Raw genomic sequence first — 17,754 nt, forward strand, 5'->3', positions numbered from 1 at the left:
AGTTAATCATCAGATAGAGTTTGTTAATACACCCTTGGGCATCTATAGGTGCTGATTTTATTCCCTAAATAAATGGGATCAAAGCAATATTTTTTAAGAAAAACACACCCCAAAAAATTAAAATCACTACCAATATATTTAGCCACTTTACATGCATCCTCGCTTCATGAATAATCTCTGTTATCCAATATCACCAGTGCTATTCTGTCCCCAGAGCTGTGCTCTTTTGAGGAGGCTGCTGTGAATTTCTAAAATGCTATTTGGCACATATCGACTTCATTGATGTCTGGCTGATGCCTTCCCATGCAAAGAAATATACCATGAATGGGATTTGTTCTGCTCTAGTGTTAAGAAAAGCAGACAGAGCTTAGATGATTCATGGTTCATTCTCTTTCTTCATTTGACTGCACTAGTAAACCACCAGTATAAAATATATATAAACTGTAACCATAATGTTCTCTGCAAATTTTTAAGCTCTCCTCTAAGGACATATTTCTGTGTATCCTAAATTGTGGTTGTAAGTAGGTAAATCAGCCTGTCAGCCAGACACAAAACAACTATCCCAAATTTCAACACTGAGTTTGATTCCTTAGAGTCAAGACCACCGCCTGAGACTTTACAAAAGGTTAGTGAGAAATAAAGGCCAGTATTCCACTGAGAAAGGTTACAAGATGGGCAGAAAGAACAGGGAAGAATTTTGCTTATGTGAGAGGCAACACAGAGCTGATGATTTTAAAGAGAACTCACAGCTAAGGTACTAAGAGGGGTGAACCTTTCTTTATTTGTGAATTTACCGTCTTACAGGAAGCTGAGTATTTTAAAACATATTTCCCAGTAGTCTAGATGTGAAAAAATATAATCAGGAAAAGAAGAGTGGAATATTAGAAGCCAGACTAAATAAATCTGAAGTGATTTGATAGCAAAGGATTCTGAATTAGTCTCTAAAATATCTAAGTTGCAGAAGAATCATAAAATAAAATTTTAAAACAGTTCAGTGTAAATGCTTCTGATAGCTTTCTTAATCACACAGCTGCACTATTTAAAAACAGTTCTGTAAGAAACTGGGGTGTTTTTTACATGATTGGAATATTCATAAATAGAGTGAGTAGTACAACTAAATCTTTTCTAAATGAGATCCTTATAGATTTACAATGGATGTCTCTCTCAATGGATGTTGCCATGGTTACAGCACAATTCTTCACGGAGCACACTTTCATCACAAATTGTTACACATTTATATAGTTTGGCACATTTTTCCAACTTCTTTTTAAATGAGAGCTACAAGGATAGCCTTGAAGGAAAATTCTGTATTTGTGCCTGGGCACAGTGATGGTTGCTGTACTCAGAATCATCAGATAATTCAGACGGGTGGGCCTCGGGAGGTCTCTAATCACACCTGCTGTTCAAAGCAGAGTCAGCTTTCAGATAAGACCAGGTTACCTGGGGCTGTATCCAGATGTATTTTGGAAAACTTCAAGGCTGGAAACAGCACAGCTTTTCCTGGGCCACAGACTTGCGTGCAAGAGATGCTCCTTGGAAAACCCTTCCTCCTTCCTTCCTGTGGCTGGAGTAGAAAGCACTTTTGTACAATCTGTCTTACAAGAAAGACCTCACTGACTTATCCTCAGTCAGCTTTGTACTCCAGGCCTGCAATGAACCTCCCTTCTCATGTTCCTGCTCAGTGTGAGGTACAAACAGCTTGCTCTGGTCCCCTTGCCTGGAGTGGTCCTCAAAGGTAATTTCAAAAGCATCCTTGTGTAAAGACAAATGTTTGCTGAGTGTTCAGTTTCCTGCTGAGGAGCTGTTATCAAAACAAGTTTTTTCTTTATTACTCTGCTGCATTTTATTGCTCTGGCTGCATCCGAGTGTGCCATAGTTACTGAACAGTGATAGCTCCTGTACAGTCTCATGTCACAGAGTGCCTGGAGGTCAGAGGTCATCTTGCTTTTCAACGTGGGTACTGAATGATTTGTCAATGTTTGAAGTAAAATTCCACTTCTGAACACCCCTCTATCTACTGTTATTAAATAGCCTACACAGTTGCCAGTGTTTGGACAAGCCATTTTTAATAGGTTCATGTTAAAGTCCTGAGGATTAGTTTGGATGAAGGCTTCATGCTATAATTTGAGGTTTAAATAGTAAATTTTCCATAATTCTACTTTATGATTCCAAGGAGAAATTAAAAACAAGGTAGAAAAAAAGGAAAAGGTTTTTTTCCTATCTTTGTTTAGGAATCATTAAGCTGACAACTCTTACATGGTATTTTCATTAACTGATTGCAAAACTGTGGGAAGATATTTCATTTGACTTTACTCTGTCAATTCCACCACCACCTAGCCACAAGCAATGGAGCTGCTCAGTAAGTTTTCATGATGCCTAACTGCAATGAAGGTAGCCAGAGAACAGGTTGTTTTTTTGAAACATGGAAAGTGTAATCCATTAATGGCCTGGCAGGTCATCTGGACCATTCTGTTATACGGGCCAGTGCCCCACCAAATGAACCAAATCTAGTAGGTGATGACCTATTTTCATTCAATAATCTAACAATGTCTACAAGAAAAATATGATAAAAGTATTTGCAAAGGAAAAATGAAGCCACTAGCCACTCTTTTCCTCCAGAACTAGCACTCTGGTGCTGTAGAGGGTAGAGAGTGGCAAGATTTATTGGAGTGGAAGAGTATTCTTATCAAAGAGTAATATAAGGTTATTGCATTTACAAATTATCTGATGATCTGCCAGTTGTTCAGTGCCATCTTGCTGGAAGCAAGCCACAAATGCTCTTCTTCATTCACCCTTCCACGATATCTTTAATTCCTGTAATGGATTTCTCCATTTGTATAGGCTCAGACATAGTTGATTTGAACATATCTTCTGAAACAACTCTGCAACTCTGAGAAAGAGGAAGGACAAATTTTTTTCACCAGTTTGATACATTTTTAAATAAACCAGCCTTTTTAATGACTCTGCCTGTGATTCTCATGTGACTAATTTGGCTCAAGGCTTCTTGGCATGGTTTAGGAGACAAGGCACAATCTTTTTTTCTTTTCTTTCCCTTACTGGTCCCTGGTGAGTAACACAAGTTAGAAAAACCTGCACAAAGTGTGGACTCTCCTCTGAATCGGAAGTTCTCAGCATATGATTATTGATGGTTTAATTGCAAGTACATCTCAGAGGCAAGGAAATTTAAGTTTCCAGACATACTGACATGTAATAGGAATCAGGCCCAAGTGCTGTCTATGTCTACTACTAAATATCCCTACTGAAATTTCTGTCTATTTATAAATATGTCTACATCCAAACACTTGAGCATTTAATGCAAATTTATCTCATATCACTGCTATGAGGAACTCTGATCTTGGGAAAGCCCTTAGAATCCATCTTGTCTCAGTTTGTCTGTTGTTCCTCTTTAGGGTTTATTTAAATAATTTTTGAAACATCACAAACTAAGGCTTCTTATCACTTACCCCAACTCCAGCAAAACTCTTCACTGTTTGAAGCCCTTTACTGTGTTGTTATCTGTGTGTCTGCACAGCACGCACAGATCTTTCCTCATGTGCATCCAAAAAGAAACATTGACTTTGTTGTTTGCTATGAGGGGTTTTCAAAATATGCTCTGGTCAGCGGTGCAAATGATCATTTCAAAATAAAACCCTAAGCTTATTTAATGATCTCTTTGTTAAAACTACTGTTAATTTGCTCTGGTTCCTCTACATAAAGGTCTTTCAGAATCTTCTAGTAGGGCAGAGGTATTTTACTGGAGTTATTTTCTTTATCATTCAGCAATTGAAAAATCTAATCACTACTAAAAATCTTCTGGGCTTTTATTAAGTTAGGTCTGATTTATGTAATTTGCCATAAAGTTCATTAAAGACTTCATTAATTTTTCACCAATCTGTAACAGTCTTATCACTGCTGTTTTTATTAGCTGAGATAAAATTAACTAGGTTTGACTTTTTAAATTTGGGGGCAAGTCATTTACCTGCCCTATCACCACTTTCATAATAATTACATTTTGCTTTGTCAGATGTGAAATGATTCTCTTCTTATCCATCAGTTCCACTGATTAGGATCCCATATTTCAGACCAATTGCTTGTACCAACACTTTGATCTCAGCAGTTTATGTTCTCATTAGCTGACTGAATCTTTGGTCTTTCCCTTTTCCAAAAGAATCATTGGGTTTGAGATTTCTAATGCTAAAAAGATGTGGAAAATTCCTATCGCTCTGCAGCTTAACCATGAACCCTGAAGGGATTGATGCCAACCTGGATTTCACTTGTATTTGTCCATCTGCCTTTTCTAGACCTCAGTGGTCCTTCTTTGGAACAAGAAAATATGAAAACCATGCAGAGGTATGTTTCACATTAGCCACGACCCAGGGTGCTTTGTAAAACAGGACTTTTTCACTATCTTCTGCCCTCTGATAAAATTTTTCCACTCCCCCATGCACCCTCACCTGTGCTATACCAACACCCATTTGCACTTTAACTGTTAGCCAGTGATTTCCATAAAGACTGTCATTCCAGCACTTGTTGGAATGGAACCCATTAATGGCCTGGCAGACCATTCTGTTATATGGGCCAGTACCCACCAAATCAACCAAATCTAATAGGTGATGGCCTATTTTCATTCAATAATCTAAAAATATCTACAAAAAAACTATGAGAAAAGTATTTTCAATGGAAAAATGAAGCAACTAGCCACTATTTTGCCTCTAGAACTAGCACTGAATAGTAATTTCCTCTAAAATATACCAATACCAATTGGAGAGGAACCATAATCTTGCAAGAGAAACCCTGCTTTATTCAGAATGACTCCTATATATTTCAGATTCCCTTCCTTGGCCACTTTCCTTTTACACTTTTATTTGATAGAGTAAAATAGCTGGGTGAAAGGTGTCAGTGGCACTTGTATGATAACCCTGAGCCTTGTGCCACCACAATATTTGGAGTCCTTTGTGCCAAAGGAATGTTTCAATGGACAGAGCAAAGCGCTCAGTAGGCACAGGGAATGTTTGAGACATTCAAGTGAACTGTCACAGACACAGTGACCTGACAAATATGTGTGTTCCCTCTAACACCTCAGGTTCAGTGGCTTTAATCCCTACCTTTGTGAGGATTTTGAAGGACTCCTCCATTTGAAGGACTTCTGGGATGCCCAGGTGACTGGTTCACATAGTGTGTGAACTTGGTGACACTTAAGGTGTGTCACTTGTATGTTTTTACTAAAGAGCAGACACACAGAGAGGCTATGAAGGAGCCTCTGCACTCTGCTTTGAAGCAGGAATGTGTTCTGACATTTATCTGAGAGTTTATTCAGAGATATATCCCTTAAAATTTATTTATTAGCAAAAGAGTGAAAGCATCTCAATTACCCATACTTCTGACTTTTCCCTCTCAAAAGTTGAGAAAACCATGACCAGTTTATTTGTAACTTTCATGATTGTTACAAATAGTGCTCTCCTGCACATTTTGGATCTGAGGACTTGGAAAACTCTGTGTCAGAATGGGAAAGAGAATCACCATCTTCTAATCCCAGTCTCTGGAGATCCTATGCTCCAAAATGCAAACTCTTCTAGTAGCTACTCATAATTCCCCACAGATGAAAGTTAAATTAGACTTAATTTAACATCTAAATTAAAATATCTTGTTCTATTTAGGGTTCTTTGCTAATCTTTTTAAAGCTATTGTTCCAATTTTCAGGTTTTCTGTAAATTAGCAGTATTTCCTCATCAGATTTCTCCTAAGAGGAAAACCCTGTGTCTGCACCAAGCAACATTAACTCCAAAGGGAACAGGAGCTTGATCACATAGAATTCACAGCTTTGATGACAAAGATTTAACCTTCTGATAGTGTTCATGTCAGATGAATTAACCAGCCTGCAAGGAAATTGCAGAACTGGGATTTCTTATTGTATAATTGAAAGTTTGAATTCATAAAGACCAAAAGAAAATATACAGAAAGAAAACTAAACAAATTACTTCTGTTTTCTTGGAAGTGGTATTTTATTTTCTGTTGTTTCATGACTTTTTATAACTCAAAGGTAAAACAATAACATTATTGAGATGAATTCTTAATGTCAAAGAATGAAAGGATCTGTCACTCTGCAATAAAAAATAAGCAATTTTAGCTTTGCAATGGAAAGGTAATTAAATTCTTCTCACAAAAACAGTTTCAAGAATAGTTTTTTGCAGTGCCCTTTGAGCCTGCTGGAAGTTTAAGGACTGAACACCTCTAAAATAAGAAATTAAAAGCTTTGTAATATCCACCATCTTTTGGGGCAGGGAATCTTGAGAGCATGAAGAGCTGGAGAGAGCTGCTTGTGCTTTGTGTTAGTTTGCAAAGACATTCCCAAAGCTCAGAACAGACATGAAATCCAAGATGGGGAGGAAACATTTCCAGCAACTGAGCCGTGGCAGTGCTGCTTTCTGTGCTCTTGCTGATTTCTTGGAGCTCTGCATCCTTTCAGCCACTGTGCAGCTGATCTTTTCTGATGGCCCTAACAGGGCCTGTTGCTGACCAGATGCAGGTGAAGCTCCTTAAACCATCCAGCCCTTTCTGATGCCCTTAACTGTACGCCTGTGACTCCTATTGCTGCTTCTCCAAACACCTCTCAACCTCCAAGGTAGCCGCAACCCAGAATTCTCCTCACAGATTCTTCTGTCACTGGGCTCCTGCCATCCAGACCAGGGAGATTTGTTGCTCTTTGCTACTCCCAACTACTCCATCAGTGCTATCTTAATCCACTTCTTCCATCTGTTACTTCTCTACTTGAAAAGTCCTCAGCTCACTCTCTACCTTCAAAGAGACACTCCTCGGTATCACTGCTGTGGAAAATAGAGGCATGCACAGGCTCAATCTGCACTTGTCAGCAAATTCCAGCTTGGTTATCTCTCTTCTTATTTTCCTTTTCTTCAAGTGGATATTATGCAGGTGGAGGTTTGAAAGTGACCTGAGAAAGTCTGTTGGAGACTTTTCTATGTCCTCCGTTAATCTCTTATTCCAACCTTACACTCGTCTTCCACACAGAATGACAATCCAAATAATTGCTTGCTCATTTCAGTCAGGAACACCCACATACAGACAAGAACTCCTTTAGGGAATATCAAAGATGTACAGATTATTTTGAAACACAATATATAAAGTGTGGTCTGTATTGGGAGCAGGTGTATGTTATTCACTCCAGCTGCTGGCTTAAGAGTAAGGTTCTTTTTCCAGTGAACACTTCATCCTCATCAAATTTTTGCTTGGCATTCTTCAGTAGCCTTATGAATATTTTAAAGCGTCTTCTACCCGCAGTACTCTGCTCCCATATAATCTCCCCTATGATCAGTTCTCAATTTGGTAAATATCTTGCTCCAAACAACCATGCACTCTGTAATTCAGATAAAAACAGCAAGGGAGAACAGATCTGGCCTGTGCACGTGTAGGTATTTCTCCATGCTTTCTATATTGCCTATGTTCTGAACATGTTTTGTGCTGGGTTGTAAGAGCACAATAGCACAGGACTACCTGTGGTGTGAATTTTGTAAGAGTTAGCTACTCCCTGGTGAATGTCAATGCGTGACAATATTATAGATATTCCATTAAGCAAAAGAGTTGTATGCTGGCTTTTTACTTTCCACCAGAACTCTGTCTCACTCAGCTACAGTCAATTCTCATTGTCTATTAACAGTAGCTGTCTCTTAACATGTCTTATCAGACCATCTTTCATGGGGGAATCTTATAAGATGGTTACACTATACAGCAACCAAAAGAGTAGATTCTCACAGGAATCTTCTCAACCATCAAAGAGAAATATTTCCTCTAGGATAGACTTACCAACTACACAAATCAAGGCACAACAGTACATATGATTTTCCAACAACATGAAAAGCAAAAATTATATGGTATTGAAGCTGTTACTCTTAAACTAATTTTTTCAAAATGAATCTCTGAGAATTTTTATGCATTACTTTAAAGGTAATAAATTACATCATGTTGTCATTAGACTAATTTTTAACATAGAAACAAGATATTTGAGAATTAAAATCATTAAAAAATTGGTGAAGCCTCCATTTGAATTGAATTTCAACACAGTCACACATTCATTGTCTGACCTACAGATGTGGTTATTTTATTACTGTTTGTGTTCTATACATTTCTGCCATTCGATGCACTTTGTGTGCATTTAGACCCATTTTTTAGCTGTGAAAGCACACAATTTCCTTTAACCTGTAGGTAGGAAAGAAACTTATCTTTTTTTTCCAGTTCTATGTAGATACAGCAGCATCAAAATCTTTTTTTTAAATATGGTGAAAGATAGAGGGAGCCTTCAGGCTGGGAGTAGAGGTGGTTTTGTATTCAATGTTAATTTTAATTAAAACATCTGTCAGCTGTAGCTTGCAAGTGAAACACCTGTAACTTGTCACTAATCCTGGACTGGTCATTAATTCTCTTAGGTTTGGATTAACCTGCTCCCCATTTACCATACATATATATGGATATACATATTCATTGCTTATAATTCAGAAATAAATAATTAGGAATCCTTAGTCATTAAAACAAACATTTTGTTAATGTTTTCTTAATCTTTATTTCAGTCCACGGTATAAAAATGTGGTTAAAATGCTAGAATTAGTATTTTAAAACAGTTTCATGTTTTGATTCTTTTTTTCCAGTGGAGGATTTTTAGTCTTTCTGTAAAGTGTTAAATCTGGGAGGCAGGCAGAAGGTTTTGTTGCTCTGACTTAGTGTCTGGAGAGGCAGTTAGTGATGCCAGCTCAATGCATCCCTTTCCACTGTGAGTGGCAGAAACAAAATGTTCCAATTTCTGCACTGTGTTCATTCAGCAGTCAGATAAGGGCTCTGATAGAGAGGGGCTGCTCCCCAGGACCTGGTCAGTCAGTAAAACCCTCAGGCTCTGATGATTTCAGGTTACTACTTCATGACACAGATACTGAGGGAATGCAGCTGGGCAAGATCAGAGGTAGGAAAAACATCCCTGCCACGCTTTGGAAGACAAACAGGATATGGAGCCCTGATCTTTGTTTGGAAGGAACAGCAAAACTTATTTCCATAGATGGGATAATAATGGAGGAGTGGCCAGCTGGCCTTAAGGAAATCTAATGAGGAACTGGCAAAGCACTGGGACTACAGACTGGGAGATAACTGGGAGTAGGGGATAAGTGGGAATCAAGCGTTCTTTCTCTGAGTTCATTTAAATACAGGGTAAAAATAGGATAGAGTCATTTAAATACATCTTGTGACAGACATTTTAATCCCTAGTGCATTATTTGTTGAACAGCAAGTAGAAGAGTATCTGAGATTTTTGAATGTGTTACAGAAATAAAAAACCTCGAGCAAATATAAAAATAAGTGATATTTTGTAATTCTGATTCACTAATATTTTTAACTTGGTGCTGTGATCCCTAAGTGTATCCTTAATATTTCCTGAGTAAACCAATGATAAATTCTATGGACAGAACTCAAGATTACAGGATTCTTTTTAAGCTGGTGAACTGATGCAACTTGAAAATATTTTGGGAAGTATGTTTCATATAGATATAGATCTAAGTTTACTCACATCCTTTAGTCCTAAAATATTTATACCATGGAGAAACTCATCTGAGAAAAAATGTCATCAAAATCTGATACATTCAAATTACAGCTTCTCAACCAAGTGTTATTTCTGTAAAGAACTACACCAAAACTCAGGCCTAAACATATCTAGTCTTAGTTTAGACCCGGATCTAAATTTCACATTCCTATTCATAGTATATTCTATCCTTAGTGGATGGATGATATTTTAAAGTAAATATTAATCACATGCAGTACCCAGTGCTGTTGATTTTGAGAGCCTTTCTTTAAATTTGAATTAAGAAGTCCAATTTTGAAATTCAGTCCTGTGGTCAAACTGCTTCTCTGAGCAATTGTGCTGAAATAATCAATCCACATTCCATTTTTTGAGTTATAAATCATGGCTTTCAAAAGTAATTTTTTCCTCAAAAAATTATGTAAATCCTTGTACAGTAAATCCAAATCAACTGGAATTTGGTCATATTTGCTTCTCAAATATCTCTTCTTTGTTCTTTGCAGCTAAAATATGAAATACTTATATTTTCTAATCTGCCAGAATAATCTGGATTTTGTATCCCATAAGAAGGAACCTGTTTCCAGCACAGGAACCTCTCTCTGACCACGCAAACAGGAAGATGTGCAATGCTCAGCTCAAATTACCAGTTCAGCTCGAGGCAGTGGGAGCTGGAATGTCACAGTAGCTGCAAACTCATCTGCTCCATCCCTATTTCCAGCCTGCCTCTCCTGCCAGCCTGGCTTCTCTGTCCCTGGTCCTTGTTCGGACCTCATCCAAGTTCATGACCAGTTCTGTGCTCCTGCAGGACCCTGAGACCAGAGCACTTCTGCTCCTCTCCACATTGGCTTTGTTGTTTGTCTCTTGGCTCATTGTAGCCCTGGACATTGCACACTGAAGCAGTCATTTATTTACAGATGATGTGGCCCTGCAGGTCGCTGCCCCTCAGCACCAGTGCAAGACTCACTCACAGACAATAGAGCCAAGCTGCCCCAGCCCTTTGCTGAAGGTCAAACCAGCACTTATCCTGGAAATATCCTGGAAAAGTTCTTGGCTCAGTCATAGGAAGTGCAGCTCAGGATTGGAAATACAGTTCTTTGACATTCAGCTGTTGGAAAGCACTGTGGAATTCTGCCAGAAAGCTATGAAAAGAAATAGTAGGTTTCTCTTGTTAAAGCAGGTTATGAAAAGTAGAGATTATTCCAGCTATACAGCAGTGCCTGGATTTAAATTAAACAGTGACAAGCTGCATATATTTCTTAAACTCGTTACAATTATTTAACAACATTTGTGCTCTGGTTGGATAAATCATGGAAAGCAATGCTCTGTCACAAAGGTACTCCATTATTAACATTGAATAACTGCTTTACTAAGCACCTCTTGCTACTCCTGATAACAGAAGTAGCTGCTTACTCTCCATTATACAATTATCAGGCTCTAATCCTTTTATAGACTATAATCTAGCTTTCGGCCTTTCCCCATTCATAGCTATGCCTTTAATTGAGTTTACTTAGGAAGTGAATTATGCAGTTGTCAGTAACAAAACTGACAGCCTCATTCTTCTACCTCTCAAACAGCTAGCCATGCAAATAGACATAGTATCTGGCAGGATCTTGCTATTTGTCAGCTCCACATTTTATCTTCATTGTTTGTCTAAAATACCTTCTCTCTCTAAAATAATTTACAGGTTCCTTGACTTCCTGAAAACTGTGAGACTAAAAATGCTGTCAATGTGGTGTCCAACCACAGTACCTGATCAGGTTGTTGTATTAGTCTAATTTTTTTTTTTAAAAAAAAGGAAATTTATTACCTAAAGTAATTTATCCAGAGTCTGAAAGAGTTGCTGTTCCACCCAGAAAAGTGGCGTACGCCAATGAGAAGACAAGTGCTCCTCCCTTTGAAGCAATGTTGGACCTGAAAATGGCAATAGAAAACATGATTTTGTCACTGCCTCAGGTTGAAGTAATGCAGAGCTAAAAGGTAGTTCCTGGTCTCAAGGAAGTTTCAAAAGAAATAGTAAGAGGGAACTTTTGTTGTTCTACAAAGAGGAGAGCTGTGAAAATTCAACCTACAGTCCAGCATAGGCTAGCAGAGATTGCTGTGTTTAGTCTGTTCTGGATGGACAGAGAGCTGCACCACAGAGGGATGTGTTCAAAAAGCAGCCATTACAAGAAACTGGGGGGATATTTTAAAAAAATTAAAATCAGATATGGCAAAAGTCACCTTTCAGATGCAGATACCCCAGTGCATCATCAATGGCATTCTCCAGAACTAAGGATGATTCCACAGTGAAGAAAATCTTTAACAATTCAGAAGGTGACAGACAGGCATGATGTGACATACAGAATGAGAGGAAGTAGAGGTGATCAGTTTTCCATGTTATCTCTGAACAAGGTTGCACTCCTGCAGATATGTTTGTCACTATGAAAGGCACTGCTCTTCTTCAGAGTGGAAAGATGTTTTAATTTTCCAGCATTACCATTTTGGCTTGGTACTACCCAGGTTAAATCACTTGTGTGCCCCAGATGAAAGTTTACAAATAAAGCCCAATGAAAGCAGGAGTAGGCCCACATTTCCTAGAAAATGCATATTTAATAGACAGGAAATCAGTCTCTGATGTCTTCAAATCCTGAAGTGCTCTCTGTTGCTCCCTGTGTTGCAGTAAAGCTGAGGAGGGAGGATGAGAAGTGCTCAAAGTGGCTGTGTATTCCTGGTGCTGGGATGGGAATGTTGTTCCGGAACAGAGGAGCAGCCAAGGTTTCAGTACCAGTCCTCAGAGCACCTCATGCACTGAGACCAAATAAAGAGTTCGACCCTCATGCTCATGAAAGACACAAACTTCCTGTCAGTGAAAACTTACTTATTGCACTACAGGCTCTGCTCAGCAAAAATCATGTTTCAGCTTGCATCAGCTTCCAGCAGATGTTTATATTTTTTTTACTTGTATGTTTCGCAAAAATACAAAGACAATATTAGTTCTGATACTTACTTTCTTGAACAGCACTACAATGCCATTAAATAAACCTGTTTTCACCAGTGCTTTATCTTCTCTGAAATTAGTTTCACAATGTTTGATAATTGAGTTTAAAAGCACTTCCAGAAGTACAGTATAACACAAAACCTTCATATAATCTCCTGATTTTTTTGTGTGACAGGCACTTTTAACACTCACCAGAATAGCAATAACCTCTGATTTTCAGGACACTTCTAGTCTAAAATGAGAAATCTCAGCTGCTGAAGAGTTTTAGAAACATTTTATTTTCTTAAAACTATTAGAAACAACACATTAAAAAGAGCTAATATTTTCTTATATTGTGTGTGTGTATGTCTGAGCGCTAGTGGCAGTTTATCTGGCTAGCCATGAATGGTAATTAATCACACCAGTATGCTCATCACCATGTCACCTGCTTTCCCCCCTTATTCCAAGCAGCTTTCCCAAGCAAGGAAAATTTACAAATATAAAAATCCCAGAAATTTCAAAGCATAATTGCTCCAGACACTGATTTTTCCAAATCGACTTATTCCTATGACTGTAAATAATAGTAATAGATATAGTGCCATTGAAGTATATTATTTCCTAAATAAAGGTCAGTATATTCTGAAATATTATTTCAGAATCAGTACATGAAGTGCTGATTTAATGAGTCAGAGAGTAGCAAAATATTGTGGTTCATTTTACTCAAACAATGCCTCAGCTCATAATCAGCATGCATTTGATTTAGACAGCTAAATGGGATTGCCTTCATATGGCTAAAAACAGAATGCAGGCACATACAAACCAGAAAAAAAGTAAAAGTTTGTTACCTAGGGTATTCCTTGTTTTTTCTTCATGCCACTGAACTATGCAGGCATCCAATACCACTCAAGTGTGACCATTTAATAGTATTGAATATCAGTAACTTAGGAGAATCAGAGAGAAATATGACCTTCAGGGATATAGAAAATTTGCATAAACCAATAGTTTGTACAAGATTTTTTTGTGTTACAGAACACCACCAAGCAGCAAATCTGGGTATGTTTTTATTATGTAACGATCAACATTAAAAATTCCATTATCAGAGCTAATAGCTTTGTGGTGGCTAAGTCATGATCAGAATATGCTGTCTTTATTGTCTGTATTAATGTCATCTTTTCATTTGATGATAAGACTAAAACCTTCTTTTATTATGAGATTAGGCAGATTTGACTTGGAAGATAAACACACACAGACACATATGACATTGTTGAAGGTGCTTTTTCCTCCTCAAGTTTAAAATGTGTTTTTCCCCAGTAAATTGCCTGTGGTATATATGTTTTTGTTTAAAGCATGTCCCTGCTTTTCTTCTCAGAGGCAAAATCGCTGGGCTTTTTATTTTAATTTCCTTTTGGATAAAACTTTATATCTCCTAGAGGCACAAGAAGCTCTGAAGTGGGATTACTGGTAAAAACTCTTTTGGAATTACCTCCTTTCCAGAATAAAATTAAAGTTTGAGGATTTTATATGAGAGGAGGCACCCTGCTGCAGCATATCTTCCTCTTGCTGCTTTACACAAGCATATCAAAGTAACATTCCTTTAAATTTGTCTACTATATATATAGACTTTCAAGACACACAAAAAGTCAACATAATTTTAAACTCAGTTTTTCAGTGAGAACAAATACTGCATCATTTTTATTTTGATGTGTCTTGTATCCAACACTATTCACCAGCAGATGAACCACAGACCTTTGTAAGCCAGAGATAAAAATAAATAGCTCAAATCTTTCATCTTTGATCAGAAATCACTGAGAAATCCAGGTGTTGCCCCCAGCCCTTCACAAAGGAGGTCCAGAGAGATTCAGTTCTTTACCTTTCTCTAAATCACCTGCATGAAGCTGTTGTTGGAAATGATGCTCTGTAAATGGCAACAGTGCAGGGGCAACAAAGCACAAGGATAGAGTATCATTTCAAAATGCTACTGGCAAATTGAAATTTATTACAACCCCTTTGAAGAATATGACTGAATGTGAAAAGAAAAAGAAAGCTGGTGGTAGAAAATTAACATAAACTCAGTTAAGTCACTATACCAGAGGCAGTGGCCTCTGTTCACATAAGAAATATGCTCTCTGGAGGTTTTTGCTACATCTTAATATCCTTAGTGGTGGCTGCTAAAATGTCACCTTCTCCCTGCAGCACAAGAAAACTGTCCTTTCTTATCAGACTCTAATTTGGCACCAGCAATGAACACACACGACTTTTAGGCTTGATTATTTCAATCCATTAGAGGCAGGAATGAAGCCATCTGCCTTGAGACAGATCCAGTTGTATCCACCCACTGGCTCAGCAGCCAGAGCTGCCAGTTCCCTGCATCAACTTTGCCCCTATTCCCTGCCCTGGATCCCTGCAGAATCCACAGTCCAATTCCAGGCTCTCATCTTCCCAGTGTGAGTGGGCTCCTAATCAGAGCCATCCCTGAGGCTGGCACTGACTGGCGCCCGTGCTGGCACCGGCTGCTGGGCACTGGGAAGGAGCTGACCACTCCCTCACAGATGGGCTCTCTCCAGCAGTTTTCCAAGCCAGCTCCTGGACTCTTTGTCTACTCAAATCACCCACTGAAATGAGGGTGATTTGCATGCACTCATGATGGTCAGATTCCCAACCTCTCTCTTCTGGAGAATAATATTTAGTTAATTAAGATGCTGAAATAGAATTGAGGCCTTTATAGTTATTATCTAAATTATTATTATATGTCAATACTTTTATCTGAAAAGAGTGTCTTATGATATTTGGGTTCTTAAAAGACTGTGAAAGTGTAGCTTGCCACTGTTACTATACAAACACAGACGCTGTGATCAGAGACTCCTTAGATTGAACTTGCTGACAATGGACCAAAAGTCTGATAATAGCTAAAGGCAGATGTCCAGGCAAGAACATTGAAACCAGGAAGGAATACAGGGACTATTTCTGTGATATTTTTTCCCAGTTTGCTTTTCCTTAGGAACTTCCTGAAGGGATTGTCCCTACTTTTGCACTTAATAGGCTTTTCTTATATACAATTATTTTAGACTAAATGGTTATAAACAAGTAGCCATTCTCCTTGCCCAACAAACACAGGAGGAGAATAGGTGTAAGCACGGCTTTACATTAGTATTGTAAAACTAACACTGAAGGGTCTTCTGCTCTGCAGCAAGCCAAGCAGATCAAAACTGCAATTTATTTTCTTCATGCTGTAGTCTCAGCCAGGTTAGCTTTCTTAAGGAGTGGGAGCTCTCTGACAATTCTCTAATTCCTTCTTAGGAAAGCACAGGAGCGAATATCTTGATCCTGAACACACAGTTCAGCCAGGCTGATGCCAGAGCAAGAGTCAGGTAAGCATTGGGTACGGGGGTACAGACACTCCAAACCCCAATTTTTTTAGTAACTAAGTATTTCCATCATAGTTCTATTACTGTTTTTTATATTACCCATACACAAATATCATCTCTCAATGTGTTGCTTAAAGCAGGAATTCAGCACAGCTGCACTGGATCACGCCAAAGGTACTTTCTCTTCCACCTGTGATGCCAAGGGAAGAATGTAGGAATAGGCAGTTCATCTATATGTACAACTACTATTTCCCAGCATGCAGTCATTTGCACTCCTGGGGAATTTTGAGATTTTTGTTTTGGCAAACATTTCCCACTTTTAGAGTTCTCTGTTTTGAGATGAAGGCACAAGAAGGTTGCTTCATTCCATTTGCCTTTCTGACTGTCACCGAGCAACAAGCTGTCTTTTTCACACAACTGTCACAACACCAAGATTTCTGAGTCATGATGTTCAGCTTGGAACTCATCATTCCATGCATGATTGCTGTGCATCATTTATTTAATTAATTTCTATTCAATTTCGCCTGCCATTTTATTCTCCCAGTTGCTCCATCTTGTAAGTTTTCTGCAATTCTGGCTGTGGTTTTGCAAACTATGCATCTCAGGACAGATAGGAAGTATGTATGGAAAGAGAAAATAGGGGGAGAAAGCCACAGTAGAAATGCAATACAATGAAAACATGTGTTTAATTTCATTAAATAAATGGAGATCATGCAAGAACACAAAAAAAAAAACCCAAACAAAAAAAAACCCACAAAACCAACAACAGATTCTGACTGATTTATTGATGAACACAGAAGACAATTTACGTAGCATTACAAGAGGAGTAAGTGTAAATCCCTGTTTGGCTCAACTTCTTTTTTAAGAAAGAGCACTAATAGTTAAGCAAGAATCTGATAAGAAACACCATATTCCGATCATATTATATGAAGAAATACTGGAAATTTGGTGAATGTCCTGTCCCATTTTACCCACTCCAAAGCTACTGAGCTTTAGATTGTTTATCCCCAAGCCTTTGGAAATTCTTCTATTTCTAATTTTTATACCGTTTGTAGAAGAAATAAGCTTTAATATTTTAAACTATTTTAAATTTTAATATTTTAAATAATTGTAGAAAACAAGCAAAGGGTATAAAATGGGATTTTTGAAAAATATATTACTGAATTTTTACAGGTAGAAGCACACTGTAAATAACTCCTTGGAACTGCAGCCATTAAAGGGAACTCCCTATCACAAAGCTTGGACAGAGTTCCAGGAATATTGCCTGCTTTTCACTGTACAATTGGCATTTCTTGGAGCAAAGATTTTGAATCAGTAATCAAGTAGAAATACTACTGTGATCCAAACCTCCTCAGCTACTTAAATGTAAGTACAGATGCTCAAGTGAAACATGAGCTATCTCTCTTCTTCATCAGGACATCATACACAAGTAGGTTAAAAGCCTCTTTGGTGTTTGGCCCAATTCTAGGAATTGCTGGGCCAGATCTAGTGCAGCATCCTGGCAAAGTCTTGTGCAGTTTATTCCCAAACCATCCTGTACTGAGGCTTCAGCTTGAAGGATAAGACTGCAGCTGTGGAACAACAGCTGTTTCATCAATAACTTCCTCAGTGGCTGACACTAAAGGGAAAAGGGTGTGTGATGCTGAATGCAGAGACATCACTTGAAAAGAAAGCTGAAAAATATCAAGTGTTACCTCGAGCCACTAGAGAAAATCAAAATGCATTTTAAAACATGCACACTTACCTGGTCAGCAGGATTTCCTGCTGAATGCTCTCTAGAGATGCTTGGCCACAAAATTCCCTGCTTCATTGTAATACCTGGGGTAATTCATTAGGTTTGCCACCTATGTTGTTAATCTGAA

At 38.2% G+C, this 17,754-nt stretch overlaps 1 protein-coding gene across 1 annotated transcript in view; it reads left to right on the forward strand.

Moving 5' to 3' along the window:
- The window catches only part of SLC39A10 (solute carrier family 39 member 10), a 170,994-nt gene that overhangs the window by 64,032 nt on the left and 89,208 nt on the right, over window positions 1–17,754 (forward strand). The window contains exons 6-7 of the mRNA XM_086897126.1: window positions 15,825–15,895; window positions 17,066–17,257. The gene's annotated coding sequence lies outside the window, so the exon portion shown is untranslated. The remainder of the gene's footprint in view (window positions 1–15,824; window positions 15,896–17,065; window positions 17,258–17,754) is intronic.

The sequence above is a fragment of the Cyanistes caeruleus genome, chromosome 7, assembly GCF_971803275.1.
Source record: "Cyanistes caeruleus chromosome 7, bCyaCae1.hap1.1, whole genome shotgun sequence".
Lineage (NCBI taxonomy): Eukaryota > Metazoa > Chordata > Aves > Passeriformes > Paridae > Cyanistes > Cyanistes caeruleus.